The sequence below is a fragment of the Ischnura elegans genome, chromosome 5 (assembly GCF_921293095.1).
Source record: "Ischnura elegans chromosome 5, ioIscEleg1.1, whole genome shotgun sequence".
In the NCBI taxonomy this organism is placed as follows: domain Eukaryota; kingdom Metazoa; phylum Arthropoda; class Insecta; order Odonata; family Coenagrionidae; genus Ischnura; species Ischnura elegans.
The window spans coordinates 95,766,668-95,789,667 of record NC_060250.1 but is presented as its reverse complement, the minus strand read 5'-3'; the positions used below and the strand labels follow the sequence as shown (position 1 = coordinate 95,789,667).

General features: G+C 38.9%; 1 protein-coding gene across 6 annotated transcripts in view; it reads right to left on the bottom strand.

Moving 5' to 3' along the window:
* The window catches only part of LOC124159288 (histone deacetylase 4), a 539,951-nt gene that overhangs the window by 167,058 nt on the left and 349,893 nt on the right, over positions 1-23,000 (bottom strand). The window lies entirely within an intron of this gene.

The window sequence follows — 23,000 nt, the reverse complement described above, 5'->3', positions numbered from 1 at the left end:
CCAAACCAAAAGATGAAAATCTTTCATTAAAGTAATAATTTTGCCCTATATTAAGGCCAGGGTCGCCATCTATTAAAAATAACAATATTCATAGTGGAATTACAGCAATTTTATTCCACATCATGGAGTTCAACCAGGCTGTGCCTAAACTATTTCAGTTTGAGCTTTACAAAATACAAGCTGTTATTTATCTCCATGTTTGGCTATTTATTAATGCAAATAGTAGCATATCCTTATCCTGGCAGTAGCAGAGAGAAAATCGCTTCGGGTTGCCCTTAGTCTTGGATGGACACCACATAACGACGCCCTATGGCCGTTAGCGCGGATGGAGCCGCAGGAGGAGACTATTCGTTCCCAGCCAAAGAAATTTTTCCAGGAAGTCGCGGAATCAAAGTTTCTGGAGCTGCGACGGATGGCAGAATTCCCTGTCCGGCCCTGGGACAAATACAGAAGACCTTGCGCCGGAACCGGTCACACTGAACATCTTCCTCCGAAGGAACGAAAGAATGCGGTCCCGTAACGGGATTTACCGCCTCAACACTACAGGCTTTACAGGGAATAAGTCCCTTGGCGATTTGGAACCCGAAGCGAATCATAATCTGAAGAGCCCACGAGTGCTGAGCAGATTAATACCAATATAAGATTGGTATGAGGTACCATGCGTAAAATTCATTAAAACTTCCTAGCGATGTCTGCCGTCGGTGTTGCTAAGTTCTTTTCTAATTCTGAAGCGCTTCAAAAAAAAACAGGGTTCCTCAGTTAATCGTTACTCTGACGGTTAAGTGCTCAGAAGGATACACTATATTAAAATGTAAACACAAGATTTCCTGTGAACTTAATCGGATAACTTTGGACCCGGATACAGCAGTTAAAGAAGCTATAAACCAGCCAAGAAAGGTCAACAGTTTATTCAATATTGACTTCATGGTTATCTCTCCATTAACGGAGTATCAATGACCTCCGCGTCCTACACTCCGAATTGGAGAATCAGTATGCAGCATGAGAAGGATACAGGCCAAATGACGAGGATTAGTAAACATCTTAATCCCGGTGATCACGCTCTGAATTCGTGGAATGAAAATAGCCACTTCCAGACGCTGGCTGATGCAAAAATATTAACGATTACTCACCCTAGCAGAGAGCGTTCCTAAAGAAATGATGAAATACTAACGATGAGAGAATGGATGTATCTTAATAATGCATGAATTCTCAGCTACGTACCTTGGACACCATATTCCTTACGAAATAAAAACAATTTGCTACGAGAACAAACTAGTAGCGGTGTAACACATACGGTGGGTAAAAGGAAAGACAGAAAGTATGCGTCACGAACTCTCCACATTATTACCTTCCGAGAAAAGCATTGCTAGTCAAGCAGGAACACAAAAAGAGAAAGCCTGTTTAAGCAAATTAATATACTTTCTTATGACATAAAAACATCTTCCAAGACAGGACTAAATACAGAACGGAGCCGAGGAGAAGGAAAAATCCAAATGATCACATGAAGATGGGATGGTTTATTGCGTGCTATGAAACGTGACTGGCGACGTAGTCACGAAATCTCCCAGAGAGAGAAAGGAAACAGCTGCTGGGTAAACTTTAATTCCAGATGACATTCTTAGCACTATACGATGTTCTCCATGGCAAAAAATTAAAACGAAGGCGAAAGACACAACAGACAACGAACTGGGGACGACGGCAGCAACAGGGGTTCCCCAATCCACGATAAATTCCTTTTCTAAAGCTCTTGATCACACTGGCGGAGATTTGTTGTAGCTCCCATCAGTAGAACTTCGCTCTTTGTTCCAATTAAATTGACTAAATTTACTCAAATTATAAAATTAATAGGAATCTGAAAAACAGTTAAAAAAGTGGTAATATGGTAATGCGAAGACAACGTATATGATACCGAACGTAGAAATTGTTAAGTATGAATTGGTTATTCATTTTCTAAATTGACGAAGACAAGGCGAAAAAAAAGCATTCACAATCTAAATTAAATAGAGCAAGTGTATCTAAACCGTATCTCGCCTAAACAGATTTAAAAAAAGATATAACTATATGAACATGTCCAATCCACATTCAACATAGGCCTACTAATAAACAAGAATCCAAGGAAAAATGCATGGATTGGAACAAACATTTAAAATTCAGGAGAAAACTCTAGAATTGATACAACCACAATTTATTTCCGAAAATATTCCCGAGCCAAAGAATTGTTTGGACACCTCACCGTCAATTAGAATACTTGGGTTCGATTATCGTGAGGTCATATGTTTAGTATGAGAAAAATATTTCTTTGACGAATACCTTTCTCTCAATTACGCGCTTGACGGCACAGACAGTATTTTCGCCACGAGATTCTTTGACGACATATAAATGACGAAATACCTAATAAAAAAAGCTGCTCACTCGATCTCCCGCATTTTTTAGAAGTAACAATTTGGAATTTATTTAGAACATTATTTAGTGACGTGGCCAGGAAGGGCCACTCGCAGCACGTAACTCCCCCCCCCCCCTCCCAAACCAATTAATTTTAATAGAAAAAATTAAACCCATAAAACAAATTTATTCAAGCATTAAATATTATGTATAAAAACAGCTTCCTAGCGACCCTTCAATTGTGTAATTTTAAGTGCTAAAAATAGCTTTAAAATGTGATTTCTAGAGATAAAATGTTCACATTTTCCCCAAAAGGAGGGTTTCACCCCCAACACCCCATTTTTTAATCATTTTTATCCTTATAAATCACATTTTAGGCTATTTTGGTCCTTTAAATTACATTGATGTTATTAACAGTTGCACAAAAATTATATTGATGGGTCGCCGTGACCCCCTAACACTTTGTCCTGGCTACGCCCCTGAATGGACTCCTCAATTATGGGAGTTATTTAGGGACCGCAGGAAATAACGCATACGGATGGGGTTGGAAGGGCTTCTAGGGAGAGCGATGATGAGAGTGGCAATGAAGAGACAAAGATCCCGTGACGCGTCCAGCGACTTAATAAGCATCCGTCCGCATGAGACACTGCCGCGAGGAGGAGAGGGGAAGTATGGAACAGGACGGGAGAACTTCAAGGAGCTGGAGGGGTTTAAACGTATGGCAAAGTGAACGGCTAAATTATAAAAAAATAAAACAATAAGAAGAGAGAGACGTTCGGAGTTCTACAAAGCAGAGTTGCGCTGTTGGCAAACCTTCGGAGAGAGGAGGCTGTCAAGTTGGACTTGAAATGGAATGGATGGACTTAGGGGGGGGGGTTGGTGTGGGAATGGAGAGGAGGAGGGAGGGGGTGTTTTGGGCCATCCACAAGGAGATTTGGAAGGCGCCTCGTGGAGGATGGATGACAGCGTTGTAAGAGGGGGGTGAAAGAAAGAAGGGGGTAGAGGAGTGTGCGGGACGGGGGACAGAAGACAACTGGTGGGAAATTCCGTTTCGCAAAAATTGGAAACAAGGTGATCACTGTTTATTTCTGATTCTTGCACCCCTGCTCCATAATTCTCCCTTCCGCCTCTCCCTTCGGTGTTCATGGCCTTTACACATTCTAGATCCAGCACTGACTGGTTACTCCAGGAAAAACACACAGTCCTAAACTATACGGCTATGTGTAATATTTCGAAGCCTGCCGCGTGAACGGCGGTGAAATAAAAATGAACTGTCCAGGTTCCTTAAGTACCAAGTAGCACTGTGAGGCTTGGAACAATTGCTAAGGAAATTGAGGATCTTGGATAGCGTAGTGGTGTGTGTGGTGACCCGGAAAATCAAATGTCCGTAGTTCGATTCCCGGTCCAGGGGAATTTCTCTCGGAAATTGATGTGCATATGACTATGATTCTGAAAAGAATTGCGGGATAGTAGTAATAATTTATGCAAACTATTACTAACAAGAAGAAATACCTCATTTTTAAAAGGTAAATGAAGAATGGGTACTAGTACCTAATGATAAATTCAACTGTCTTTCCAGTTTCACCTACTTACCAACTTCCCTGACCGGTTAATAGCCAAAGGCTACGTTTTTATGATTATTTTTCAATATAGTCTGAAACATGGTAAAAATATTATTAATTGACAGAAATGCCTTATCGTAAACAATATATAGATATACCAAAGCTTCGTAAGTTGAACTTCCATCCCTATTATGCAGGTCATTAATTCTTTATCAAATCCCTGTATCACTCGTAAAACCCCTGTATCACTCGTAAAACGAATGGATATTTTTAAAAAGGCGCGTACTTCCCTTTCCCCTTTTCTCCCAGTTAGCTGAGAGACAAACCGGACTTATCTATCTTCACAAAATATTAAAATATCCGATAGCTTTTCTAGGAATACTTTGGCTATCGTCACGATCACCAACGCAAAAATTTTGTTTTACAAAGAGCTACATTTTTGACGGTAGACAAGATCAATTGGCCTTCCCACTCCCTATCACTCATTCATCCCACACCACCGTACATAAATACGGCGATGGAAATGTGTAAGGAGTGAGAAAAAAATTAGATACACTTTACGTAGATTTGAAAGAGAATGTTTAGATGACTGCTACTCAATAGGGTTTTCATATTGCTTGTACTAGACTATTATCATGATATTAACATATGTACCGTCTAAATTAAAAATATATAACATCAACTTAAATCTACCAGGGAAAACTTTCCTGCAGCCACGCATTATTAAAAATAGCAGAAATAAAGTTCATTGAGCTCTTACACCTAATAAATTATCAAAATGTATGGATGTAAAAATATTTCAAAAAAAAAATAATTTATTCACACAGGTACTACCATACTCGGCATAGTGAACGACTATGATTAAACGACTACTTTATATACGGGGCAATTTTTTGTTAGTAAAAATATCTAACATTGAAAAACTACGAATTAATAAAATTTAGGTCCCTGAAATTGCACCTATTACGTAGGTGGCTGATGATTCGAATGTTCAAGTTGACAAAAAAGAGTTGGAAATTATAAATAGCGATAACACGAGAAAACGAAGTTAATGTAGGAAAAACACGCAGAGAAGGTAGGATTCTCAGAAAATGGGCATTTTTTGGGAAGGTTCGACGAACGTAGAAGTTCCGTGAGATAAGTCCCTAGAATTTGGGTCACAAGGGCGAAAAAATTACAAGTTTTTTTTATTACCTTAGAGACACATTCTTTCCCCACCCCTTGAGAAAATGTAGGGGGAAGAAAAACATTTGTCAAAAACTTTAGAGATGAATTTCACATGAACTTTGTCGATTAAAAAATGACAAAGGCGTGATGGCCCTAAAGGAAAGAATCAGGTAAACTCCATCAGAAATCATCGCATTCACTCAATAAACCGTTCTAGATTTCTTAAATAGCGTACGCAAATTCTTGACATACTTAAGGCACTCAGAGTAACAGTGATTGTCAACGACGAATGGCAGCGATTTTTTAAAGGACTTCAATTTAAAGGTAGAAATGGGTTATGTAAGGATCGTCCGGAGGAGAGGTTTTCGGGATATGCACCGCGTCTACGGCGAAGATGGGCACACGCATTCTAATCTTCACCACACCGCGAATGCCTACACAAGGACGGTAGTTTTCTGACTGAGAAGACAAAGTAAATATATCCCCGCTCCCCGGAATGATGGAGGTCCTGACATATACTTGAAACGTCGCTAATGTCAAAATAAATAGACAAAATAATACGTAAACAAGCAAGATAGAGGTTACAACTAGATACGATAGCCGGAACGTCCATAGCGACGCTTCCAATGGGAACCGGGGTACAATGACCGTGCAAACACAGACCAAGGGAATGTTGCGCAACGAATGACGCATACGAGCGGGTTTATTTACTATCTCGAGGGGCAACCGACCGGGATGTGGCTAGCGTAGTGACTCGCCCGTCACAACTCCACGGCACGACCGCTGGCTACGTACGCTTGGGCCTTACGCATCCACGGCTGATGCCTGCTACAAGGAAGACATCCGCATGGACGAGAATGCAGATACATCGCTACGGAGAAAGCAGTGACAAAATAGAGCACATAATCGACGAAATACGGGGAAAATTAAATAAAATAAGCACACGAAAGAAAGGACGAGTACCAAGAAAAGTAGGAAAGATTAACCAAGAGCCAGTTAGGCTATAATTTACCGATTAGAAAATCGTCCAGAACACCTTTAATGAACCATGAACGCAGTAACCCTATCAATCACAGGAGCTTTCTCCTCAGGGAACTATAGCACCTTGAATAAAACAAGGTACCTACTTACATAAAATATAAACGTATTTCAATTTAAAGTTTTAAAATCGGTGGCTTTGATAACAATAGTTCTCCAGATTTGGAGGTACCGGTATCATTAAGGCGTGAGAATAGTATATTACAATATCCACTGAAATTATCAGTCGATAATCCTAAAGCAGACAGCATGTTTGAAGGAACTTCACCGGCCCAATCATTATGGCATCGCATCTCCAATCTGCTTGTACAATAAAATACCGATAAAAGAAGTAAGGCCTTTTCAGAAATGGCAAAACTTTAGTAAATGACATTCATTTTCAAGATATATTAGCTGATTCGAACATCACCTATAGTAGGTAGTTCAGCAATTTTTTTTACCTCCACATACACAAGGAAAACAACTTTACCAGGAATAATCTTAGGGCTAAGTTAGGCTCAAATGGAAAAGGGCAAACGAATAAGGAAATATGCTGCCAGAGGTAGGGCAGCAAAAGGAGAACATCCCCAAAAGCCGATAGGACAGCGAGTGCAGTAGAAAAACGACGTAAGAACGAGGGCGGTAAATTGGTTTACGCAAGTGATTTAAATGAAAAATCGATTCATCAAGACATGGATATTGGTTTCACTGACACCAGGATAGCGGTATCCAATATTTTATTAATACAAAATTGGTGTGCAAGAGACCTATCATTTTATTCATGAAGGTAAAATTAAATTAGCTCTTTCAAAGGGTGTGGTCAGAACGTAGTGGCGTAATTCAGTAAAAAAAGATGCTATCTACGTAACTTTTTCAACAATTACATAATTTACACTGGCTACTCCACTGAGAGGTAATATGCAGTGATTAAAAATGGCTATTTGCAACAATTCCGCATATCGATCCATAATATTGAAGAAAAAAATTAACTGCCGCTTCATTCTTGGACGCGCTTCTCGGCGTCATCTAGCTGAGGTTTGCTGGACTGAATAATTTAAAGAAGCCTTTTAGTCTAAAACAAGATTATAGCCTTGGTGGATTCTACATTTTCGTTTTTATGCAAGAGGATTTTCATTCAGGATTCATGCCCAAAAATCTTCACGTTTTTCCGTATCAATGGTACTCATATAATTTACTTCTCATAATTTATACTGGATTCGCATTTTTCATACATCGACTGGATTGTAAGTTACCATCTATTTTAGTCAATAGGTTCAAAACAGTAATAAAAACATTTTAAATTACAACATGGATTTATGAGTAAATGACGAGAAATTGCATGACATAGGGGAACAATTTTGTCCCAATAACGACGAACTATTACGATTCACAGGGAAGTAGCTGAGACCAACATTGAAAGCATTAACTTCGGAATGAAGGGGACATAAATATTGAAACAGGAAAATTACCAACTGAACATCTTAAAAAAAGTATCAATTCAATATACTCCAGCTATACCTCTTTTCAACGCAATACTTAAGTTAGAGGATAAAATACTTTTACTCGATACAAACAAAATAAAGGCTACAATTCGAACAATATTTGGCGTATAAAATCGAGTGGCATATTCCAAGTGGTTGGCAACGCGATCTGAACTTGGCGAGAGAGAAATTCGTCATTCTAACGAAGAGATGAGCCATTGACTTTACCCGAACTACTTTTAAATTTATAAAATCTCTAAAAGGACAAGGGAAGGTCGCGTGACCTTTTCAACTCTTGGCCTAATACGCAGAAACCGATTACCGTTCTTCCTATTCTTACTCTCGAGTGCAATAAAATGTTGAAATATACGCGGCAGCACGGCTGCAGTCGTTTTTCCTTCAACTCGGAAGTCCAGTAAATTTCACGCGCATCAATGGAACAGCACCGACGCGTGGAGGGAGTCGAGGCCGATGGTATGAAGGAACAGAGGGTGGGGGAGGAGATTTGGGGCGTGGGAAGGGGAGGGATTGCATGGGCGAGGGTAAGCAGCAGTTGAGTGATTCCAAGGGTGAAGAGCGCGGAGGCACGATGCCAGCGAGTTCCAGGAAACAGTGGCAATGGGGTTGGGAGGATATACTATTAAGCTTCTGGAATGAGGGGGGAGGGGGTTATAAGGAGGAAAGTGCGCGTATATGAGTGAGCGAAGCGCTGAATAAATTGGATGAGCAATCGGCGGAAGTGTTTAAAAGCGTGGGGGGCTAAGGGATCCTAAATGTGAAACCCTCATCGCGTTAGGTAACCTCGGCGGATGGCAAGATATATCTGCGACATAAACACGAGATGGATTTTTTTCGGCGCGGAATAAAAGGTGGAGTTCGTGAAAGGAGCTGGAAATTTATCGAAACTGTCCGACATTATACCGATCTCCTTTCGACATGAGGGGCTTATTCCAAGTGGTTGGTAACGCGAATCGTAATTTGGCTAGTTTGAAATTCATTATTCCGACGAAGAGATGACCCCTCGCAGCGAGTCGTCGAATTGAAAAATTCTAAAAAAAAAAATTCCGATCACGTTGTCAATCACTCAGAGTTAAACAATATAATAAAAGCGATAATTCAAACTTTATACTTCACGACCCCTTATTATATATATATTTTTTTTTAAACAATATTTACATTTGACCCACATCTCGTGATTTAAAAAAAAATATATATAAAAGCGATAGGAATAATTGCGATCAGTAGAGTAAGCCGGGACACGTTATGCGGATTTTTTAAAATGAATTTTCTAATATTTTTATGTTTTGACTTAGAAACTTTAACACATTATGGTTTTATAAGGTAGTGAATATAGCAAAAATGTGTGTAGTTAATTGTTGGTCTATTTTTCTTCTAAGCCGTGAAAGAAGATGTTGTAAATAAAAGATTTAAAAAAAAAAAAGTTGTTGAAAAATAAAGATAATTTATTACAGGTTGGAAATCAAATTAAAGCTGAACAGGCATGAAGACAGAACTATACCATTCTAAGCTTAGAGAGACGAATCTGTTACTCAATTAAACAATAAGTTATAATTTCCCAAACTAGATAGTCTGAAAATATGTACGAAAAAGGTTTGAGACAGTGCGAAGCAAAAAAGCTCCCGGGACGCACAGTGTTTACACAGAAAGAAAGTGCCCAAATGTGACCCGACTTTATGCGTAAACGTACCCCGTCACCATGTTTCGGTTCATTTTCAACGTACAACTAAAATTAAAAACATCTTTGCCTATAAAAATACAGTTTCCAGATACAGTTACCCCACTGTCCCAGTCCCTACACCCCCAATTTATCGAGACCCAAGAAAATATTGTACTAAGTAGTAGTATTTCAGCGAAATATCAACATAAATTAACCAGAGGATGTGAATTTTTGAAACGACTTGTTCCTTTAGTAGACTTCCGCAAAAATCTGTAATTAAAAGAGCATGTCATTCAAATGTAGATTAACGAGCGTTCATATTTACCGCCACTACATTTAAATGAATTTTCGCGGAGGATAACTTATCAAGGAGGTTTGCTCTTTCAATATTATTGATAGTTAACGAAATAGTAACAAACACTTGGTATTTCAAAAATTCATCAAAATAAAATTTCAAGTCATCCGCCAAAGGGGTTTTCTCAAATACATGAGACGAATATTTTTAAAGCGCTCAGATAATAACATGAATTCTGTCACTGTCATCTTCCATTAACCTCATAGACCAAGTTGGCAGAATTCCCACACAATAGTAGAACTGCAGTCTGAACTACAATCTGCCTTCTTCTTGTATCTATCAAAACAGCGTTTGATTAGAGCTTTGCGTAAGTTTAACCCTAATGATTCTATTTTAATTTGCCGAGTCAGACATAAATCAAGTCTCTGAGAGATGCAAAAATGAGATTAACAACTCATTAAATATGTTTATCACTCTGTTCCAGAACAAAAGGAAAAATGTCTCATTTCTTAAATCGACCGGGAGTCAAAAATCGCAGTGAAGTTGTAAAGCAAATTGATTTCCGGGAGCTATCCAAAGACGCACATGCTGTTAAATTTATTTACCGCACAGACTCGACACTGAACTTCCTATCCCGCGTCTTCTCCAGCGGGGCCCGTGATAAACGAGGCGACACCGTGCGGCCAACATTCCAAGTGATGCATCGGAGAGAGGAACAACACGCAGAGACGCACACGTGTTGACTTCGGGGGAAGTGCCGCAAGTTGTGGGACGAGGAAGACACGCCGCACGCCCAAATTTCTAAGAGAAGGAACTTTAATTATTGGCGCGAGCAAGTTCGTACCCACCCTTTCAGCCTACCGACACCCAGCGGATACCGACCGTAACCTTTAAATTTTCCGAGCATGAATTCACAAGTGTGAGCCGCTTAAGCCCAAGTTAAGAGACAATATTACATACGCACTAAGGACTCCGCGACCGACAATTCTCCACACTCTATGATTATCCGAAATTAAAAATAAAAAAAAACCTGAATTAATACCCTGGATGAATTTGATGACAATGTAGCACACTTTTTCGCCAGCATTGAAAAGCAAACCAATATTGGTTTTACTGGTTTACTGGTCATATTTATTTCCATTTTATTATTTATTTTTACAAAGCAATTTGTTCCAACTTAACCTAAGTCCACGTTTCCGACTAACTCCTCAGTTGAGATAAAGTATAAAGTTACATATAAATGCTGTCTCCATTTTGCAAAAATAAATTCAGGGGAAAATGGTGTTAGTGATCCGGGCAAGCAAGAAATTTTACACGAAGAAGAATCGCAATCAAGTTCATATCAAACAAGCAATATCAACATTTACCGTTTTTCACCAGTAACGGAATTGTTGAATTTTGGATGCTTAAAAGTCAAAACTTCCTATTTACATAAATATTTCACTATAAGTACGACGCAACATATAGAATATACTAGATCTTTCAACGCGTTGACATTCGTAAATAAATAAAATATACCTAAATTAAAAAATATTGAATGATTTTCACAAAGCTCTGGTCCATAAAAATCTATATAAAAACTATGTTGGAGGTTATAGATCACAACTCCATAAAGAAACATCCAAATATAAGAAAGCGGTCATACACCAATTTGTCATTGAAAAATGTCAACAATAATTCTGATTTCTATACATTATTGCTCGTTGGGCTCCTCCCTACCATTTCTTCGACTCCCTAAAGAAGTACTGTCCGGAATTCAAAGATTAGAAACCTATCGATTCCTTCAAAACGGGTAAACGAGAAAAGCAACTTGCAAAATGCATCAGACTTAGCTCTTACTCTTTCCAATCCCTTTGACGCTCCATGTGTCTGAGACTGTAAACAATTTGTTAATTGTAAGTTAAGAAGCAAATAAAATTGCCCACTTACAGAAGCAAGATAAAAGAGACAACAGTGCAGAGCAGGTATCAATATATCTGGAAGGCAGGCCTCGAATAAAACAAAAAGACAGGAGAAATTTGAAGGTTCGGATACGATACGATAATACAGATTACGGGATCGCCCATGCCACGAAACCATACGCGAGAAAACAACACTTAGAGTAATGGATTGATTTGACAGCTATTAGAAATTCTCTCCACTTAGGCGAGAATTGTCTTTTGTCAGATTTGCTCCCTTTCAACGATAGATGGCATAAAAAGGTTTTCAAATACGCAACAGAGATCTCCTTTGAAAGAAAAAGAAACGACGACGGGAACGAAAATAAAAGCGTTTAAAAAAGGCTCGTTTCGTCTGCGTCAATGATTTCGTCGGGCACACGCCCAGGTGGAAAATACGTGCGTCCGTCGGCCAAGGTTATGGCCGGTCAAACCAACGCACCTCTCGTCGAAAGACGCGAAAAATATATGCGAGTTATGCAACCTCCTTCAGTGCGTCCTGCTGCTCAACATTATAGGATAGAAACACAGCTCTTACTTAGGCTTTCAAATCCACGAATTGCCCTAAAATATTTCGTCGCCTCTAAGATTTATCTAACTACGTCGAATCATAGATTGTGGCTAGGTTGATGGTATATTTTACAGGTGTTATTTCATTAACAGAAAAACTCGATGAGAATAGGATTCGACGATAAAATGCTCGATGAGAGCACGGCTATCGAACAAAAAATAGTATCACTCAGGATTTTAAAATTATATAGACTGATAAGAAATAGGAAAACGCACATGGCAGCTAAAGATATTTAGAGGAGAATATTTGGTAAATAAAAGGAAGAAACCAAATATACCCACTCGGAGTAATAATTTCATAAATAAAAGTTGCGATGTCAGCAAAAGTAAGGATAGAAATACAAGCCACGCATTTTCCATATTTCCCAATGATAATTATGAATGATTTTCTAGACCTGAAATATCAGCACGTCTATTAAAAAATACAAACTTCACATACAATCGCATCCATACAGGAGGACCCAGTCACTAAACTGACACTCTATTTGACAAATTTTGGAAGCTTTTGAAAGCAGGAAAAATATTTTACGCGACTATATCATGATGCAACTGGCAAGGATGCATAAAGCTTAATATCGCGACCTTCATAACCGCAAAGGAACCAAAAAATATCGATGCTGTCGCCTCGCTAAGGTTTCGAGAAAGCCAAAAGATAATACATTCGAGAAGGAGGAGGTCACCATAGTGATATTTTAATTGGAAATTTGAGAAAGCAAGAGAAGGATAAGGAAGGAAGGGAGGGAATAAATTTGGAGAGGAAAATGCGTCCGAATTGCGGAATTAATTGCCCACAGAGAATGAAAACGGACAGAGATCAGCGCACTAATTTGCTGTTTTTCATTCTCTTTCAGGAATTGGAGAGCCGGTCGCATTGTATACCTATCTGAGGAGGAAAAAATGAATACCAATCATATGCCATGACATTGAAGCCATAGTTTATACGGAAAAGAACATAACAATTTGTAACATCTCCATTTCAGCACATGACGAGGAGAAATAATAACAAGCATGGAAATTTGAAACTATGTTTCGACGTACCATAATTACGAAAAAGAGTTTGCAATGAATTAATTCATTGATTATTATATTATTTTCGCAGATGATGGAGTCCAACATAGGAGATTAAAAACCAATCAGACCTAAAACAAAACTTGGAATGGATTCTAGAGATAGGACGGGAATATGATAGAATAATCTCAAGTATTTATTCCAGTGACTCTTTCGTAGGGAAACAATATGATGCTCGAAATAATCTAGCCAGAATACGTCTTCAAAGAAGACGGCAGAAACAAAACAATATACATATTTGAGACTCAAATCACCGATGGCGGTGCTGAAGGCGTTGACGTAGTTTACAATATGGCCGGCAAATGATGGACAGTGTTGTTATGATAAAATAGGTGTAACAGAAAGAATCGCCGATCCACTGCGAAAAATAAAGTACAAAATGTCCAGAAAGATTTTTCTTGGTTTTAAGGTGTTTCGATACATTGGGGCAACGACAAATAGCAAAAAAGATTCGGGAAATATAAAATCATAACGGAAATATCCTTTACTAATAAAAGGGTTTCTAATGATGCGTAAATGCGTGACTCCGATAAAAAACACTATTATTAGCAGGGGATAAAAGATAAAGTGCAATACGTTGGTTACCTTAAACACCTTAAACCAACATACCACAAAATCAGAGTAAATGATGAATTATAGCTATGAATGGCAACTAAAAGGCATTATATATAAATATGAATGCATATAATATATTAATTACGACGTTGCGATAGCTTAATACCAGCTGAATAACGAGAGAAACCAGATAATACCCGACAACCCCAATTATTTCCCAAGGTTACTTCTTGGTATCCTCGGAGCTCTACTTTCGAATTCGGCCGATAGTTGGCGCCTCACTTGCATTCACGAATATAAGAAGTAAGATTTTTCCATGTGATACAAGGGACGAGGAGCTATAAAAAAGGACGAATAATCCTGAATGTGGACACAAAGGCACGCCGCGGCGACCCACTAACGCAGCGAAGACCGCTGCCAAAATTATGCCGCGGAAACAAAACAAAGCAGTAAAACACGGCTCGAAACTCGTGAAGGATGGGACAGGGGGGGAATAGCATTTGGCGATTGCGTGCGCGAATTCCATTCCACCCCCAGACTACCCGCGCCCCCGAGAGAAGCGAAATTTATATAAATGGAAGCCGGAAGGGGAGTCAAAACAAACTAAACATCCAGCGCACTTCCCCATACATATTTTATTCTCAATGCATGGAACTGGATTGAAATTATGACACCCAGACGAAACGTGGCAAAATAATGGGGTGAAAACAAAAATTGATTTAGCCAGAGAGTACAGGACGACGAAAATAAGCGACCGAAAGTATTAAGAAAAAATCCACGAATAATCTGCAACTCGGAAGGTGCGAAGCAGGATAGATTAAAGATTGATGCCTGCTTGTATTTTGAGAGAACCAATGAGAACCAAAATAGACTGAGAAAGAAAAAAAATCTGCAACACGAATGATGATTTAGGAGCTTAACTGAAGCAAGTTAACATAATGCTCATGAAGAGATATAAAAAAATTACTAAACAAAATTTACGGTAAAGGAGAACCTAAAATGGGAGAGTAACCATTTTTTTAGCATTAAATCATTAATCAAGTTCGACCCCCAAGACTATGGCCATTAATGTAAAATTTCAAAAAAATCGAATAATTACATATCTATTTTTTATTTCTTTCCCGATCAGTTTAAACCCAGAAGTGTAGTTTACGATGGAACCGGAGAATGTGGATGATAAGGGAAGCAAAACCTAGTTACAGGAGTAAGTGATTTACAAGACCATCGTCTATCGTTCCTGAACCTGACTGGAATTTGGGCTCACACGTCAAAGACGCTGTGATGACTCTTTTTACTATTAAATTTGAGCAAAAATATTTATTTTTTTTACGAAAATTCCCGCTACCCGATGCGAAAAATGAAGTAAGGGTGCAATATTTTTCTAGAAATCGCCAGCACGGGCATTAACAGAGGAACACTTTCCATTACAGAAAAAAATAAAGACGTCCAAGGGAGAAATCAAGACTAAATAGCGAATGGCCAAAATAAACAAGACTTAAGGCAGCACATGATGTCACCATAGTGTGCAATATTGCGACAAGAAAAGTCCGCGAAGGAGTGTTAATGGCTACCGCAAATCTCTCGAAATAGAACCCGAGTTGTTTGGCCAGTACACCCCTGTTTTTCCCATTCTTCACGCATCCATTCTTCCCACTCCATTGTTAGCTTCAACAGAGCAACGAGACAGCTTTCGCTGGCCACTTCTCTCTCTTTCAAGTCGAAAATCTGCCGAACACTCCATCATTGCCACCAAAAAATCGACCCTCAGAAACAGTAAACACACAACTCACTGTTTCCATAGTCTCACGAGCCAGCTCTCCATCGCCAAGTTCGGCGACAGGATACTTCTTTCTGAACGAGTAAGAGCAAATCGAGATGAAGAAAGGGATAACAATATTTTTTATACATTACAGAGAAAGAGAGGCAGATGAAATTGAGACGATGTATTTGTATTTCGGTCGTTCAAATCACCACCAGTGATAAAACGGGTGGCACCCCACAATTATCAATAACTCTATAATTATAAAGGTTCTCAAGTCCATTGAAACCTCTCAAATCAGTTATCCCACATAAAAAATGGTAAAACGTGGGTTTTTATAGGTGTGAATTGTGATGAATTTCTTGTACACTTTGAAGTGTTTACGAACAAAATATGCCACGAAATTCCCATCAGCATACAAACCGGCTATCGAATATTATTATTAAATACAGTCTACTTCAAAAATATTTTGGACATTATTCATTGCTCACCTAAAATTTACTTATTATTGAATAAAATCTAAGGAATACTTACAAACAAGGATAGAATAATAAGAGTACTACTCAAAATATTTAAGCGCTATGTGATCTAACAAAAATCAGACGGCATATCTACCGAATCTATAGATTGGTCACTTCAAACCATGACAATAAATATTGCCATGCTCTGCCAAAATTAAAAAGACGTGGTGCGATATTTTTGAAGATGCCTCGGGAATATTTTGCCAATTTTTGTCACCAATCCCCCGAGTCTTCCGGAATCATCCAGTATCGAGACACGCAAATGGAACACGTGTTCAGCAGAAAATTTACGAAGCCCTCTCAAAGATGAGGAAGACGTCGATAAACATATCCGCAGTCCTACTTTTCGTAGAAAATTTTGCCGGTCCGAGGTGGAATTGGATTAGTTAGATCACATACTTCCGAGAAGGGGTTGATGACCTGATGGAGAGGCGAGAATTTCCGAGGGGAGTCAGCTGAATTAATCCACACGGAAGGAAAGATGGATCGCAGCGAGATGTGCCACCACAACAACCCGATAACCCAAACATCAGCATTCCATCCGTGATGTTCATTTCTTGAACTTAAATTCCTCGAAATCATTACAAACAAAACGAAAAGAGGAAAAATTACGCAAAAGTATGCTATCGATAACGGTATTTTAACTGTACTGAAACTGCAAAAAAATATCAAGGTGCGGAATTTGGTAACATAAAAGCTAGCAAAAAATTCAGTCCAAGGAAAATCTAGGCACAAAGATACTTTTTGGAAGTGAATGGAATGAACAATGGGCATCTAGAAATGTGTAGACATTGAGGTGGAAAAATACTCTTAAAAAGTTTTACATCTTAGCCACTAATGAAAATTACATTCGACGTGTCTCTTACAAAATAGAGGTAAACCAATGGATTTTTTTTTCGTAGGATAAACCACCACTGCAAGAGTGAAAATAACGGGTGCGAGAGATGCAATTGCACGTGCGAAGTATAAATACTACGCTGAGATGTTCTAAAGGAGGTAAGGTCCCTACTCATCCCAAAGAGTACATTACGTGTTGATCGGTGGCGAATAATACATGGGTGGACGAAGTAAGAAAGGAAAGAAAAGGAAGAATCGAAGCGAATAAACAGGCATAAAAAGAAAAGGTAGACGTGAAACCGAAGGGAGGAGAAGAAGCCATCCTTAATATAGAAGTACCCAACCCCTTGATCTATAACGGGAGCCGAGTCTTGGTAGGAAATGAACGAGTCTCAGGAAGATATCGCTTCTTTAGGGGGGTTTTCGGATTGGAAAAATATATGTATTCCTGAAACATTGGTATGAAGTACATTTCAACAGACACTAGTTTAGAAAACAAAAATGAAGGCGCCTTTGATTTTTTCCACTCTACTATTTCGTGTCCATCCCTTCCTCCTCAACTGAGGCGTTCCAGTTCCACATCGTAACTAGATTTTCCTACCCGAGATTTCCCTAATTATTTCCTCGAGTCATGCACCTCACGTATTTCTTCCTCCCCATCACTCCTAGTGAGCATGTAAACTTGAAATACCACAAGGTAGGCGGGTCGCGCCTTGACAGATGTATACTTCTTACTTTCTCTTCTTCCGATTAAATACTAACGCTACCCCTCGTTGTTTTTCTTACACACCACTTTATATAACTTTGTACCCATTACATTAGTAGTCCTCAATTTCCCTCCATCTCACGTCAAGTCCAAAGATATCTACTCTACCTTAATTTTCTTTTTTATATTTAATAGTTTACCCATCCTTGTAATTGCCCTAACATTCCATGTCCCCTCATTCATTGCTGCCTTCTTCTTCCCCATCTTCTTAGTCTAATTTTCTTCTTTCCTAGATGCTGCTGCTAATAATAAGACTCTGTAAGGGTTTCACATGTTGGCAATCTCGAGGACCTTGCCTACTACGCTGACGTGACCGACACAGAGGAGAGGTCCCGTTCGATGAGTTTCCGAGGCCCACTTTATTAAATTTCATGTTTTCAGGGAAAAGATATTTGGTAGGGTTTCCCAATTCCATGTCAATAGTGTGTTTTACTTGACTCCATCAAGTGCACCACCTTTCGTTCAACTCCCGTCCTTTGACCTATCTGACTCGGGTGGCCACGCCGGGAGTAATTGAGCATTAATAACGCCATTGCAGCTTTAAGGGTCATAGGAACGCGCAAGCCTTTCCACCACAACAAGGCTGTAGCCCAAGGGAAACGACTAAAAATCAAACTGAACAAGGCGTTCTACGGATCATACATACAGGGAACGGTGCGTCTGATTACTAAATTCACCCAAAGAGATTTCGTCACTCATGCCATATTCGACTCTAGGAATTGCGAGAAATCACAAGCCAGCCCGCAAGTGAGGAGTTTTTGAAGGATTTGAAGCGGATGCCGACAGCTGCGCTAAAAATATGCACGCGTCGAAAAATCAAAGCCTACACGATATCTAATTCCATTATTCGCTAAAAAAAATTGTAAATATGGAAGTGCATAAGACAGATAAGCTAAAGAAAGTAAAGAAGGTAGTCAATAATTTGACTACTATGGATCAGGGTGTTATCAAAATAATTACTAAGAACCTTCACTTCATGAAAATAGTAACTACACATAAATAATTACGAGGCTAGTACGTAGCAACACAGTTATCACCCCATGAAAAGTAAATATAAAATAATATTAGAGATACCACCACGTTTAGGGGAGATAAACGGGATTAGGGAAACCCAACGCTTGTTCCACTGACGTCAAACTAGCCACAAGGTGGTTCAGATGCACAACTTGCAGAATTTTCTACCAGTTAACAACGCATCTTTTGCAGCTAAAATATCCATAACCGGCCCTAAGCAACGCAACTGAAAAGGGCAGATATCACCGTAAAAGCAAAATTCAAAGAGAGATTATGGATAGCAGTCTAACCGAATGAGCTCTTTTGGGAGCTAGACAGCAAGAAAATTATTTTACATAATTCTGTACCACCGAAAACAGCACCATTGGCCTTTTACATCGAGGTTTCTAAGTTATAAATCGCACGTACACAAACATGCATGCACTAGATAGGGACAACATGCCTAAGCGGGACTAAAACCCGCGACCTCTTGTGTGGCAGGCAAGGACTTAAACCCCGCCGTCACGAATCATGCCGTAATAGGACGCTTCAGATATTAATAAAATAATGGGAATTCGAACAACTAATTAGACGATTTTTCAACACGACTGATCCTTCCTTGAATGTCATGAACAGAGAGAGAGGGCAGTCCGCTAACGCGCCTTTCTCTCACTAAAATATGCGATGGAATGATGAACGGCTTGTGATTGCTGACATTGCCGCCGACAAAGAGAGCGAGATGCGAAGATTCGTGGGAGTAATTGCCCAGGGCCGAATACCACGTTCAGTCGCAAGGGAGGAGGTGGAAGATGTGAGGAGGGGGAGGCCGCCGTATTTTAAGACGTACGGCCAAACCATTGCGGCCGGCAGCTTCTTCTTTCGTATCGTTTGGCGCGGGAAGGCTACGACTGAATGACAAGTCAATGATATATAATAGAATGAATAAATGGTGAGAAGGAAAGTTAAAATACGGGGAAAGCAAACGAAGACAGAACAAAACTACTAAATATGGCTCCACAATTGTGTAGTTCAACAATGTGCAGTTCAACAATGTGTAGTTCAACAATTGTGCGCTTCAACAATTGTGTAATTCAACAACTGTGTATTTTAATTGTAAGGCCAGTTAATCATAACAATCACTGCCACCCTTTTAAGGTAACACAAAATAATTGAAAAAAATGAAGCTCTTTCCCACAATTTTTCTTAAATGCTTAATTTTTTCAATTTTGGATACCTTCCACTATATGAGGCCAGAAACTAAATATCATCGTTCAAAAATTTTTAGGGTACTTTCCGCCTCCTTTTGACATTAAATCTCTCTTTTCTAATTCCATTCCATCCCTATTTTCAATTTAAAACCAGCTTTAACTTCTCTAATTAATAAAACGCCAACAAGGGAAAATAAACAAATACAAACACCGGTCAACTCAAGTTTGGCTCGCGAAACGTTTAACCAAATGTAACATTATACGAGAGCATTTATAAACGGCTTAAAGAGAGACATCGGCATGGATTATTGTTTAAAATATTGGGCGTCACGTACCGTACGATACGTATCAGTATTTGCACCAATATTGGCCGATATAGTGTTCTAATGTCCCGCTAGAGGTTGGGTTGTATTTCGATGATTTTACGTTGTAGAAGCATTCGTGTGATTTTTACGCTTCAATCAATAGCGAAAAATCTTATTTCGTCCAAATTTTAGAAACTTCAAGCGAATCTTCGAAAAAAAAACAATCTTTTACAGCAAATTCTGATTTTTGCAAAGAGCTTCTTGTTGTGGCCCCTAGGAGTCAACATAACTGACTTCTGATTGGAGATTGGCCGCGAGAAAAACAGAACCTGTTCTAATTTCCAAACTGGGCAAGAAATTGTGTCCAATATTGTGAAATGGATATTGGACTAGAAATTGGTGTGTGTCAGTTGGACCAAAATCCAATATCCAATGGATTAGCCAATAAATTGGGTAGTGCCATACGGGCTAAAGGCGAAGTGAGGGCGGCCTTAAGCTGCGCTGCATTCTTCAGTAATGCTTTTATCTTTGAAGTGAGGAGCGAGTCTTAGGAGAGTAAGAGAAAATGAAGGCGCACACATAAGCGGAGTGGGACGAGGGGCGTGACTGCTTGCTTTCGCAACGGAATGCCGAAAATAAAGCGGGCGCGATAGCTTGCTAGCTGTCCTTTTGCACGCAATGTGCGAGTGAGGAGGAGGGGAGGACTCATTTAAATAAGTTTCTAAAAGTGAACCACGCAGGACCACCGGGGAATAAAGGAAGTGTCCACGCTTGCCAACGCACGAATTTTTCACAGCCCCGAATTCAGAGGAGCAGCATAAGATCCATTTGCCGGTTCCGATGATAGCTACGTCTGAAACTGAAACTACGAAAGGATAAAATATTTTTTATACGCAGCACATCAACTTCCCTTCGGGACGTTAATGAAAATGGCACGACAATGAAGTCGGGGTCGTTCCCGACCACAGAGAAATGGGAAAATATGGGCGAACATAATGTACTTGTTTTTTTTTGCTATTGACGTAAAATCTACATTAAACAAGCGGCAGTTAAACAGAGGCAAACAGAAACCAATGACAATATTTTTCTCGAAAAATTTATTCATTCGGAATGGAAAAACCGACTCAAATTTTTCTTCAATAACATTTTTTTTTTAATTTGTAGTTTTTTCGGGTTTTCAATCGAGTGAAGAAGTTAATGAGCCCTAGCAACACCTTTATTCTCCTGGAGGCATGAAAAACTTCACCATAAGCATTCGCAAGGATAGTCTACGGATTTAAAAAATAAAAGGTGCACTGCTCCACAAAACATGATTAATTTCGTCCACGATTCCCATTTTGAAGGATAGAACTTCACTATTATGCACCCTCTCTTACTTTTCCGCACTAATGTCATCCATTTCTGACATTATTAATAAATTATATTGCAATTAACTTATATAATCCACTTACCAACTCCGCATCACATACCATTTCCGTTGTTCTCACTCATGGAAACACCAGCAGTACTACGCTCTATAAAGTATTTTCCTTGGACCTTATGTTATGGTCATGTTAATATTGATAAAATGGCAAAAAGACCTAACTTAACGTAGCTCAATCAATTCATACACAAAAAATAACTAAACGACAACATAAATACTGAGTTAACGCTTTTTTATATCGCAAATGGGATCCTATTGGCGTTTTATTTCGGAGATAAGTGTGCAACAGACAGTGCATACCTAATTTTTTCTTCCATTAAGTATTAGAGTAATATTCGCACTGAGAGAGATTATGAAAATTACTAAAGACTACTATTTCGCTACATAAAAATATATATGGGAGAAAACTAATACTTTTCGCTAAGTCGTAATGACAAAGATAATGACCAAAGCTTTAGAATCTGAGGAACACGCGATTGCGTTTCCAACTAGAATAATTCTATGTAAAGGTTCACTTTTCTGCCATTTTGCGAAATGATAGGTGATTTATATAAATACCAATACATAAGGTAGGACGTAATATTCGACTTAGAGCATACCTTCTTTGTTATTAGACTTGGAAAAGGTAATTACGGATCAACACCTTTACCTCACACTTTCACCACGAACACATTCTTGATAGAGACGGAAAGGGAAGGACATGGGTCCAACGGATGCAAATTTGTTCCGAAGTATTTCAGCACATATCCTTACCTAAAAAAGAGAGAAAAAGATCATTATAATCACAAAATTATATCAATATGTTGCAGTACAAAATTAATTTTTATTGGCGAAAATGCATTGCAGTTGGTCCAGAAAATAGACGATAGTAGGTGGACAGTATAAAAATACAATGAATTGTTTTGCGAGAGGTTTTATAAGAGCTTCACAAGGTAAAATTTTAAATATATATATTAAAAAACATTCATTATCAAGACAGAATTCTGTTATTTTTTAAATTTCGATTTTTCGCTTTTTTGCCATGACCGTTGGCCATGCAGAGGAAATGGAACAGGATCATTTGTAGAATACATGGATGCCTGTACAAGATATATGGATGGAGGCGGAGAAAGACAACGAAGCTACATTAGGTAAATAACATTTTAACCATAGAAGCAGAAACTAATTTGTTAGCAAATATTGCTTTTAGGCTCTCGAGAAATGGCATATGAAATACATACATAATATCCCACAAACACAAACATCCACTGCGATGGATAGGAAATCATCGACGATACGGCTAAATTTATGAATCCTTTCGATAATAGTGAAGCTCCTTAATTGAAGAGAGAAAGGAGAGATGCGAGGAAGGAAAGGTTGAAATCTGCATCCTCTTGCCCACTCGCGTTGTTAAAAAGAAGGGGCACGGATACGCCCATTACGCAAAAAAAACAAACGCGAACGAAAACAACGAGGGATGCGCATCTAAAGGTCAAC